Raw genomic sequence first — 12,202 nt, 5'->3', positions numbered from 1 at the left:
ATATACAGGTACATAGCTTTGTAGCTTATTGGACGAATATTATTTTATTTGTAAGTAATTTGGAAAAAATTACAAAATAAATGAATAAATGTAAACATGTAAATAATAATGTTAACTGTCATGATCACGGGGGTGAGACACGGACAGAGGACCCAGGTGGAGACAAGGGGTTAACCGAAGACTTTAATAATGATACAAAACAAATACCCACGAGGGGATAACATAACAAAACAGGGATACAATAACATAACAAGACAGGACTAAGACTAACTACACTTAAACAAGACTAAAAATAAACTCATTACAAGAACTACAAATACACTAGACTAGACTAGACTAGTCTAGACTCATGAACTCACCACACAACCACAATGAACCAGCACAAGACAGAAGACACAAGGGAAATAAATAAGGGACCAAATCAAGAGGGGAACAGGTATAGGGCATGAATCAATAACGAGGAAACGGGAACAGAGAACGAGACCGAGAGAGCATATGGCAAGCCAAATAAACAATAGTCGCCTCTCTCCACATTAAACATGAGGTTCTGTCATGATCCTGCCACTAGACCAAGAGAAACATGACATGATGCGGCGGAATCGTGACAGTTAACTATAGGCTAATTCTTATTTCTACTGCAACAGCAAAACAACAACATATTTTGTTTGTCCGCTCGATTTCTTCAGAACACAGCAGTCTCATCCACAATTCAATTTCATTAGTACAAAAACCTGCTCTACGTACTTACTTCACGTTACAACATCAAACATGCTCTCATTGGCTGGTATTCTGTTCCATTCATTGTTAATAAACTAGATGACTGTTTGCTGGAAACTTGCCTCATGCCAGACTAGGACGCAGTGTCCTCAAAACGTCATTTTAAAAGTGCAGAACAAGCAAAGTTTGCTTTAAGTTTGGGAAAGAATCTGAAGCCTTTAAGGTAATAGGTTACAGATAAAAAGTTTCTTCAACTTAGCTATTTTCCATTGAAACTCTCTACACAAAGTCCAAGTACAATGCAGACTGATTTAATTTGCAAATGTCTGTTTTCCCTTTATTTTTGGTAAAACCTCCAATTGCCTTTTTCTTTTCATAACCTGTGTTTGAGAAGAGCCCATGGGGCATCCGGCCGACCTCCTGCCAGCGTTCATAAACTATAAAAGATATTATGAAATTTATATAACCCCGCAGAGATCTGATAGGGATTATCATATCCGAGAACACAGAGTACAGCGTGACGTGCAATTTTATGTAATACAAAAAGGGAACACGTTGGATTATTCCGATTATTCACACTCAATTAATGTCAGGGGGTGTATTGCTTTAATAAAGAATCAATATTAACAGATGGTCTGATGTTTAATAAGACAGAAGGGTAGGCTGAATATGAGCAAACGGGTGAAGTGATTGCTTCCTTTTTTAGTTAAACCCACCCGCTCTATCTACATCTGCTTTAGGCTTCAGATGCCACAGCGGAACAAGAGGGGGACAATTATGCCGGGATCTGAATGAACAGATGGTTTGCCTTTTTGGGACACAAAGAGCTTCAGAATGTCTTTCTTAAACCAATCTGACTGCATGAGCAACACGAACTTTAGTGCAAAAGAATGAATAAATATTTTAATGTTTAATATTTTTGTCTGGTGGGCACATAAATGAAATGTCTTTAAAAATATTAATTTACTTTCATACAATATGAAGAGTTTTTATATTTAAAATGACATAAATACAGTTATATTAAACCGTCGGCTTGGAATTATAAGGTTCTATCTTACATTTTTGTCAAAATTCAGCTATTCACATTACATTCTGTGACAACTTTACGTGTTATGTGATGTTTTTTCTCCACATTGTGCACATTTGAAAGAACTTTTAAAGTTCACATTTTACGAAAAAAAAGGTCAATTGCTAAATCATTTGAAGATTCCAAGGCAATGATATGAATAAAAAATGGTCAGTGGAATAATATATATACATACTGTATATTTTATATATTAATCTGAAATGTTAAGAATTCTTTATTGAATTTTTTCTGTAATATAGCAAAAAAATATTGTTTCTCCAATGTTCTCCAATCCCTCCCTTTTTCTGAAAAGCCAAATGCAAAAAAAATGCAGAGCGGAGGTTATCTCATTTCAGAACAATTACAGAATAATGGCTTTAATAGTATCTAAAATACAGCCAAAGATTTGTTTAGCCATAAATAAATCTGTTGTCTTAAAAGATGAAATTTGAACAAATAGCTTGTATTTTATAGTTGAACCATAACTGCACCTCATATATGCTATTATGGTAATTGGGGTACACTCAGCTATGTACACAAGCTCACATCTGTAGTGATCTTCAGGGGAAAATCAGAGTACAGTAGCTGTGCTGGAATTACACTTTGCCATTGAGAAGATCTCTTTATGCTAAATGTGAAATGCTTCCTCTTCTGTATGTCACTTTTTAAAAACATCTTTATAAATGTAAATAAAAGAGTTGACAGCTAAATCAACATCTTATACAGCAAATCAGATGAACAAACCTACACAATGTTTATAAATGCGGACTTAAATGGAGATCATCCTTTCTGTAATTCTCACTTTTCGGTTCACACCAATTTACGGACAAACGTTAAGGAGGAAGTGTTTTCATTTCTCACAGTCATTTGGCGCAGATGTGTCAGTGTATGTGTGAAGAACAGGGAGATACGACAGGAGAGAAAGTGAGAAAAAACAACATAACAAATACAGCATGAGCCTGAATCGCCTTCCACGTATCATCATTTCATCCACTGCACTAGAGCAACAAAAGTCACCTGTTTTTAAAAGTATTCTGGAAAAACAGAGAAAAAAGGAAACACGTGAAATGACTATAAAAACAAGAATGAGTGTTTGTGTGTTGGACAGATTTAATGAATCCACCTCAGAAAGAGACCCTATTTGCACAGAGGTTGTGTGTGTGTGTCTCTATTGAGAGACTCAAGAAGAAATATATGTTGAATGTTAAAAAGCAAACACATACTTTATCATTGAAAACAGAACTTTACTGTTTTCCTAAGAGTCTAATGTACTCATAACTTTCATAACTCAACTCAATCTCTTTCCCCAAAAGACCTTTTACTGTATTCAAAGTTGCGTCAGAGGGTTAAAAATGGTTGTGTAAAACTAAATGAAAACTGTTTTTCTTGCAAGAAACGTTGATTGCAATTGATTGCAAGAGAAATTCAAGAAAACAAACCTTTTTAAGTAATTATATAGATTCTCCAGCTCACCCCCATAAACATGATTCGGCTCAGACAGATTCAGTCTATAACCTTATTTCTGCTTGTTTTACGACTTGGAAGTAGTGGAAGGTTTTGTGGTGAGGAAACGTTTTTCCGCTTTGTGAGAAAGTTGTTTACAACCATTAGATTGAGCCCCTGAGGCTTTAAGCTTTTCTCCTGATAGCCATTAGCACTGGCCATTTTATTTCCCCGTCGGTCAGGGCCACCTCTACGGCCCCTGTATCCAAGCAACAGTCTGAAGACACAACAAGGGTCATCGGCGAGCAAGAGAATCAGCCCTGAGGTGCCTGTGAATGCACTACGAGTCATTAGAGAGCGTGTACTAGACAGGAGAGCGTGTGTGGTTAAAAATATACGTGAGGGATTTTCTGTCTGACGGCTCTTGTGATAAACGTTTGCTGGGGTTTGACTGACAGTGTTTAGAAGAGAAGAGGAAAGAGAGCACTCAACTGCACGGGGATGGAAAGAGGGAGCACAGACGAGTGTTTCGTTGCTTACCTGACAGAGATGAGAAGATTTCTTCTTCAGAGAAACCGCATACACTGAGAAAGAAAAACACAAAGATTACAAATTAGATTTATAGATGTTTTGGACCTGCATACATCTATCTGTCCTGATTGGCATCAAGTCATACCTTGTACATACATTGTATGACCCCGCCCCTTAATGAAAAACATGAATTTTAAATGTCATCGCTGTCTGGTTATTAATTGAACAGTTGCAAAACCTACAAACAAACATGAATATGATCCAAGTAATGATTAATCAAAAATATGAAAAATGAAGACACAAGGTGTGTCTTTGCTACCGTCTGACAGCAAAGACACACAATTTTCCAAAAAATTCATAAATCCTCCAAAGTTTTTTATATACAGTATATATGTTTTAATGTTTGTATGTTTATAACAATATACTTTGTATTATATTATGTAGTGAGGTGGCGGGACGAGAGCCGGTCTTGTATCACGGAGGAGATTGGGAGCATAAGAGGACGAGCGACCGGACCATCAGTGAGAGAGGACCAGGCCTGGCTTTTAGTTGTGGTTTGTGTGTGTCGCCGGCAGTCGCCCGTGAGGGGGCTGCCGGCTGTCTATTTATGTTTTTATTTATTAAAAGTTGTTTTATGTTCGCTGGTTCCCGCCTCCTTCCTTCCTTTTATTGAGCTTGTTACATATTACCTTTGCATCAAATTACAAAAGAATACGTAACGCTAATGCGAGGGAGTTTCTTATGCCGTGTCTATTGCAGCCACATTGAGTTTAACATCATTCTCTCTGCCGTTATCAGACTTTTTATTTTCATTTTGTTGAAAGAAGGGAAAACACTATCGATTTTTTTCTCTTGCTGTTTGAGCAATTGAGAATGCAAAAAAATGTGTGGTTGTTTCCAATTCACCGCTATAGAACTATGACGACTTAACAATGATGACTTCAGCTGCTGAGAAACCCGGAGAGGTCAAAAGGGCAATTTGCAATCAACCTAATTTGCATACATATCCAACCATATACACACGTCGTGTGAAAATAACGTATTTAACTGGTGCATAAATGGTAAATGGGTTTAAACGATAGCAGTAAACCACACAAGGCCGGCCCTGAAATGTGTGATTGCTCATGTACTGTTTCCCTTGTGTGTCATTTTTTCCTCTCTTTAACTCGAGCAAAGAGCAATGGTGCAATTTCTCTTATTTTTCATCAAAATAGATCGGATGGGAGTCATCAAAGCAGCTCCGCTGAGGATACATCAAACAGGACACTAGGAGGAAAGACAAGGACACATGCACGCATACACACACACATGTAGCAACGTCACAAAAGGACATGCATGCATACACAAAGCGGGGCTGCTGTCGCAGTGGCTAGTTAATACGCACGCACACACACACATCATCCCTCCAGTTTCTCTGTGGGATGGCATTTTAATGGTGACAGAATGTGAAGAGACATAACATCTTTGTCTTGGAGAACTCTACATATGGTAGGCTGACAAGCTCTGTATTATTATGTCTCTTTTCTCTGTCTCTCTCTCAGCCTCCAATGTTCTACAGAAAGACTCTGTCCTTCACAGGATTGGCCAGTTGCCTGTCCTTACATGTAGGCTACATAATACTATTAAAAACAATAAAACTCTAACAATTATATAAATACATTTATATCAATCGAATTATTAAAACAATAGGTTATAATTTAACAGAACACAATACAATATTTTATCGTATAATAATTAGATTTATATAAATTATTCATATACAATTATTTTTAAACATTTTATAAAGGGAAGGGTGTCCTGAGTGGTTGCTGTGGTGTTGCTATGTCCTTGTTATCCGCTTGTTAAGTCTTATGTCACGCACCACCGTTTCCAGGTCCAAACACTGATGGTTTGCTGTAAAACTCTAAAAGAAAATCACGATCCTAACCTTTATCTCCGTAATGAAATCCCTTTGAACCAGCCGTTCATTTGACGATTTATTAAAAATATGAATGTAACAGATTCCTTAAGACTGTAATGTGCACAGTGAGTTTAAAAACAAGTAAATGTGTGATTTAAATAAAAAGCGCTAAAAAAACTGTTTAAATAGCACCCTCAATTTAAATGAGTGGAAGCTTGGACCCAGGAGTGGTATTCCTAACATGATGACTTAACAAGCGGATGGTGTTATAGATAGGGGCAGTGTTTTATTTGTTTGTTGGAGATACAGGTAAAGAAGCCTTTCCTTAAGTCTCTATGATATTTAGCTTTCTTCATAATCATACAGCATTTAAACATCTTTAATTTTAAATTGTGCCACATAGCACATGTTTGTTCACGTACATAGCATAAACACACGGGACGTATTACTTGCTGAAATTTAATATGTGGGTTCAGGGGTTTGTTGAAATCCCATACCAATAAAAATGCGTAACAGCAACAATAGAGCTTGCCTCAGCAAGCTAAAGCTAATTACGCTACAAAACCTGAATAATGCACACACGGTCCAATCAGAAAGATTCAGATGTCTGATTATGCTTCATCTTTGTGTAATTGTATTATAGTCGATGTGTTCTGTGGTTTATTGTTGGAGCTTATTGTGTGTTGAACATCTGTGCTGATTTGCAAGTAACAGACACGTGTCAAGCCATCTGCTACCCAACACACTAATGAGACTAAAAGACACGCAAACACACCGCTATCCTATTGTTGGGTGTATTTAAACTATATTTTATGAACCAGTCCCCAGACAGCAATTCATCCATCTTTGTGCCCATCTAGCCATTCAGAGTTATTTAATATGTATAGGGCGAATCATCCCTAAAGCTCTAAAATCCCTTATCATCCATTTACGTGGCATATAAAAGCCTTGTACACCGCTCTGATATAGTCTGATCGTGGGTCAGTGTCCACTTTCCTGTCCATTAACGGCGAAGAAAGAGTTGTATCGACGTCAAAAGGAAATGTTTACAGCGGTAGAAAGAAGCACCCATGAGAAATCTCCACGTATAGAAACGTGCCTGCGGTGACTCTCCCCGCTTGCTGAGCTCGTATGAACTCACTGAATCATTTACCGCCATGTTCTCGGTCTAACATGGTCCGGTCGCATGCATAATGCACGAGCCGAGAGCAACTCGGCACAGAAAAGCAGAATAATCACAGCATGTGAAACAGAGTCAATCATCACACCCTCAATTCAGCAAGCGACAGCATGTAATATCAGTATCTATACTTGTCTTTATTTTTCTTGCTTTTGCAACTTTCTTAATAAGCACATTTCTACAGCCTTGTATGCATGTTGACGTCCGAATTTTTTTTTGTTGTTTGATAAAGAGTAATAGCAGTCACGAGTAACAGTATATTTTAACATCCCCAAAGAAATACTCTGTAGTTCTCTGAAAGCTTTCTTAATTATTGTTATGTGAATTCACTTTTTAGTATCCGGCTAAGTCAGTTTGACTCCAATTTGGCAATCACACCCTGTTCTTTTACTCTACCTCAGTAACTTCTGAGCCAAAAACAGATTTCAATTCAGAAAAACACACAAATATTCTTTACCCAGCACCACTGAAGAAAAACCAACTCCCCTCCCTTGTACGCTATAAACCCACTGAATAGAAAAATGGATTTGGAATTGCCGAAACACAGTAACAATGCCTCAGTAAGGGCCATGCTTGGATGAAGGACTTATTATAAATTCCAGACGTGCGCTTGCAGTAATACACCTTCCACATGCCTCCAGCAAGTGGATCCATTTAGAAAAGTTAGAGAAGAAAAGCACAGTAGGTCCTGCTGGTTACTCTGTGTGTGTGTGTCTGTGTGTGTGTGTGTGTCTGTGTGTGTGTGTGTCTGTGTGTCTGTGTGTCTGTGTGTGTGTGTGTGTGTGTGTGTGTGTGTGTGCGTGCGTGCGTGCGTGCGTGCGTGTGTGTGCGAGCGTCCCAACAACAAAAACAAAATCTTCCAACAGACACAATAAATAATGTCTTATTTAAAATATAAGATGAAATACTTGTGTCAGGGTCAGGATCAGGGAAACGGCAAAGAAATGGAATTAGTTTTGAAGTCAATGGAAAGTTCTCATAACGAAACAGAAACAAAGCCAAGAACGGCTTCAGAAGGACTTTCGGGGTTTGAGGGAATCAGTTTTCTGTGGATTAGATGTTGATACGCACCACTGCTTTAGATTATTACTCTTGTCTAAAGGCAGCTCTGATTCCACCCTCAGGAGCTCAGCTTGCTTCGCTGCTAATGACATTCCCACCATCACCTCCTGCCTCTCCCTCATGGATAAAGATGCTCCGCCATCATCTGTTATTCCAGCTATTTTTCTTGGTGTGCCGGTGTTTGTCTCACCTGTTTACAATAACAAGCTTACTAACCTCAAGACGACGGCGCTCCTGGGAAAAACCTCACCACGCCTTTTCGTGTCTGAGATTCTTCAGTTAGCAATTAGTGTTTTAATATGGTCCTACAGCACACTCAAACCAGTTTTGTAAAAGATTGTGAATAGAAAACAAAAATACATTTCTGTCTCCATGGTGATGAATATACGATCTTGGCTCTAACTTCTCACGTGTGATATGCAGATACACTACATAAACCGTAACATGCACGATTTGTGTGAATTTAAATGGTGTTAATTTAATTTAACTATCATTTCAATTATGTTTCTTTTGTAAGAACAATGAATAGCATGTGGTCATGATTGAATTCCAATGTATGGACACAACACACGAGACATTTCCTAAAATATCTTGTTTTGTGTTCGACATAAGAAAGTAATAAAGATTTTAAATGACGTGACTGTAAATCATTCCCCTTTCCCCTTTCAGCAGAACATATGTATTAAATCATATGTATGTGAATAATATAGTGTCCACATTTGCAAGGATGAAATCTACTGACTTGAATGTGAATAAAACTATTACTGTAAAAACAGCTACAGATCATATAACTAGCTTCATATAAAAAGAATAAAAGGTAATGGTGTGTCCTCATTTATATAGCTAAGTGTGTGTCTGTGTGGGAGAAAGAGAGCTTTCTTTAAAACACAAAGCAATTAAATAGTCTTTTCTATGGCTTTAATGAGTTTGTTTACACTCAATTGTGTGCAGGGTGTATCAGAACCAGAGGCCAACTGCAGAACATTTAACAAACATAATAACAAAACACGCACACGTAATCTCCATTTCTGCGCTTCTCATCCATCTCAATATTCCTCTCCTTGTATTTGACGTTCGCAGACTCTCAGGATAATGCAACGTCAAGTCATATTCAACAATAAACAAGATGAATAAATAAAGACAAAAAATGTAGGAACGCAGACAGAAAATGAATGATATTTCCCACTCTCCCCTTCTGCCCAGTTTCTTCCCCCTATCTTCAGACGTGACAGGAATATGAAGTATGCCGCACAGCAAGAGACGGATGCAAAACATTCTTGTCTTTAAAAACGAATGCTTTGCCTCAGAAAGAGCAGAAACCTAATGAGAAAGATTGACTTCCTGCGTGTCTGCCTTGTTACAACGCCGCCTCGAGATTCACAAGAATGCTTCCCTCACAAAGATCTGAGAGGAAGAACTCACAAGGAACCTGAGCTCTTAAAACCCGTCTCACAAGCTCTTGAAGACACGTTATTACTCACTCCACTTGATTACCTACAATCACAATTACAAGCATAATTAACAGCCTGTCTAAACAGAGCAAAGCATGAGACTACAACGAGGGAATGAGGGGGGGATATGTAGTATATTAACAAGACCTAAGCAGACAGTCATATTAGAGGAAATTAAGCTATTCACTTCTATTCAGAGACGGAAAAGAGAGATTTAAACCCAAGTTAAGACTCGTTGATGCTAAATGTAAATGAGCTTGATTCAGACAAGCATACCGAGACACAAGTCTTGCTAAGTTACAGGCTCTACAAATTGGATACGCCTATATGAAATGGCTGCAAGAGAAAATCAATGCAATATGACTAGAAATTATTCATGACAGTTATTTATGTAGCTACATATATCTGTTTTCAAATACAATAGCTATCATGTTACTGCATAGTCCGAAAGCTTGACCTCTTCGGTGGATTTGCGGCACCCATGGCACCAATTGGAGTCCAAACTTGAAGGTAGTTTAACACCAGTATACACTATATGAACAGATGTATTGGAACGCCCCCTTCTAATGAACAGATTTGACCACTTAGGCCATTTTCGTGAGCAAGAATCTTAATGTTTTTGTATTAACAGTTTGTGCAGAGCCCTTTTCTATGCTAACTTGATAATGCCCCTGTGTACAAAGCAAGATTAAAAAAGAAATGACTGATTCGGTCTAGTGTGGATAAACTTGAGAGGGTCCAGACCTGATCCCAGCTGAATTCCTAAACCCATCAATTAAACAGGGCTACAGTCGTTTCAGAACAAAAAAAGACTCTTCCTAAACTCTTGCAAAAAAGATACAAAATGCTTTAAAACAAAATGCTTTAATATGGCATTGTATGGTATAGCATTCTTTTTTAGCATTGCTGAAATAGATAAACATGTTTATTACATGTGGGCATCTTTCCAATGATCCATGTGCAGAACAACCAAACAGTCTTCATATCTTGCCTTGGTGTGTAGCATGTAGTGTTCTGATTTACATTTTTGAGCCGCAATCACATTGAATTTGTTTCAGTATCTTAGGCTAAAGGTCTGTGATTTCATTCGATTTCAAGGGAAACCTGGTTTTAGCACAGGGCCGAGATATTTTCTCTCATGTCTACAAGCTAACACAGTATAGTATATTAACAGTAAAAGGTTCAAAACGCTCTATTAGACCTTCTACAACACTTACAAAGGTCTTTCTCATAATGGTTTCAGTGAATGTATAAAACGTCAGAATTGTACACTTTCTTTTACGTCTAACATCTAAAAGAGGAAAAATGACAAGACACTCAAGCGTGCACGTTTCTAGTGTGTTACCAGATGGAGATGAAATATAGCGGAGTCAAAGGTTACGACTGACCCATAAATCCCACTGAAATGCCAAGGTCAGCGAGGGCCAGCTAAGCACCGCCGTGTTAAATGATGAGCTGACCTGGTGAAGATGTGGGTGGAGAAGACAAGATCAAAATTATATAATGCCAAATAACCAGGAACGTATGAGGCACCGGTCAACTCGAAATGTGCTCGAACTGCCCACACTCTCCTCCTGTAGAACAGGGGTTCCCAAACATTTCAGCCCACGGCCGCCAAAATGACAGTGCCAGTGACTCGAGACCCCCACTATCCTCTGAGGTGGATAAAGTATACAAACGTTGCGTGCAACTACGCACATGCACTTATTAGGTTTATTCAAACATGCGAAAAATGACAAAAGAACACAGTTGAACATAATATTATTTTATAGTAATTTACTCATTACTTTACTTGTTGTTATACATAAACCATGTACTACAGATGGTTTTATTTCATCGAACTGATTATAGTGCTGGCGGATGTCCATATTATGAATTTTATTATTTATTTTATTATTTATTATTATGCTTCTCTGCCCCCCTACGCTGGCCTACCTGCGTTGTCTTTGGTTGATATTGACTACGTTGGATCAATTTAGTCTATCAAATCAACACTTGGCTTGCCTGCAATAAAATACTAATATTGTTTTTAAATAAAGAAAAAAACTCAAAATTTAAGCATATCACAATGTTAGTTTAAACCTTTATTATCACCACTACAGTAAAAGGGCACTTTTTTATAAACTGAGGTGCTCTACTGCTTGCAACGGTGAACAACATGCTGAAAAAAAAAGAGTAAAATCTGAACAATTAAAAATAATAATAATAACAACGCGCAGATTGTTTTACCTTACACTAAGGCAACAATTACTAATGGAAAAAGTACATGCTACATGCAAATATAAAAATATTCATATACATTTTCCGACCACCGCACCAGAAAACTCCCACCTAGTCCCTAGTCATGACCCCTGCTTTGGGAACCCCAGCTATGGAACCCACACAACCAACAACACAACACATTCTCTTCATAATATACACTGTGTATGAGAGAAAACTACCAAAAATAAGAGGAAAAATAAGAGACAAGGCTAAAAATGTCCTCCGATCAGCATGGATTTATATACTGGTTTACTGTATGTTGGTTTAACGTTGTTTAAGAGCATAATCATGTTGTTTACCAACAAATTGAGCTTAAAGTTGGACATGGCCTCTACTGTATTTGTGACACATCTTATGATACACAAAATCAAGTTTCAAGTGTGTGTCTTTCTGGCCTAAGCAAAGTGCACACGTGGTCATGGTTTGAGACAGGAGAAATGCGAAACGTGCAAAAGAACACATCGAAGAGCATATCGAGCTGATTTAATAACCAAAGCTTTTCTGCTTATCTCGCTACCATCAACTCCACTACCCTCCCACAGGGCAACTACCTTCCCACAATGCCACATACTGATTATAAATAATAATCA

The 12,202-nt window shown here is 37.9% G+C and overlaps 1 protein-coding gene across 5 annotated transcripts in view; it reads right to left on the bottom strand.

Moving 5' to 3' along the window:
• The window catches only part of sulf2b (sulfatase 2b), a 115,209-nt gene that overhangs the window by 69,300 nt on the left and 33,707 nt on the right, over positions 1-12,202 (bottom strand). For all 5 annotated transcript variants that reach the window (XM_079478508.1, XM_079478509.1, XM_079478505.1 and 2 more), the window contains exon 3: positions 3,767-3,810. The gene's annotated coding sequence lies outside the window, so the exon portion shown is untranslated. The remainder of the gene's footprint in view (positions 1-3,766; positions 3,811-12,202) is intronic.

This window comes from Barbatula barbatula, assembly GCF_947034865.1.
Source record: "Barbatula barbatula genome assembly, chromosome: 17".
Classification (NCBI taxonomy): domain Eukaryota; kingdom Metazoa; phylum Chordata; class Actinopteri; order Cypriniformes; family Nemacheilidae; genus Barbatula; species Barbatula barbatula.
Note: the sequence above shows the minus strand (reverse complement) of the source record. Positions and strands in the feature narration are given on the sequence as shown.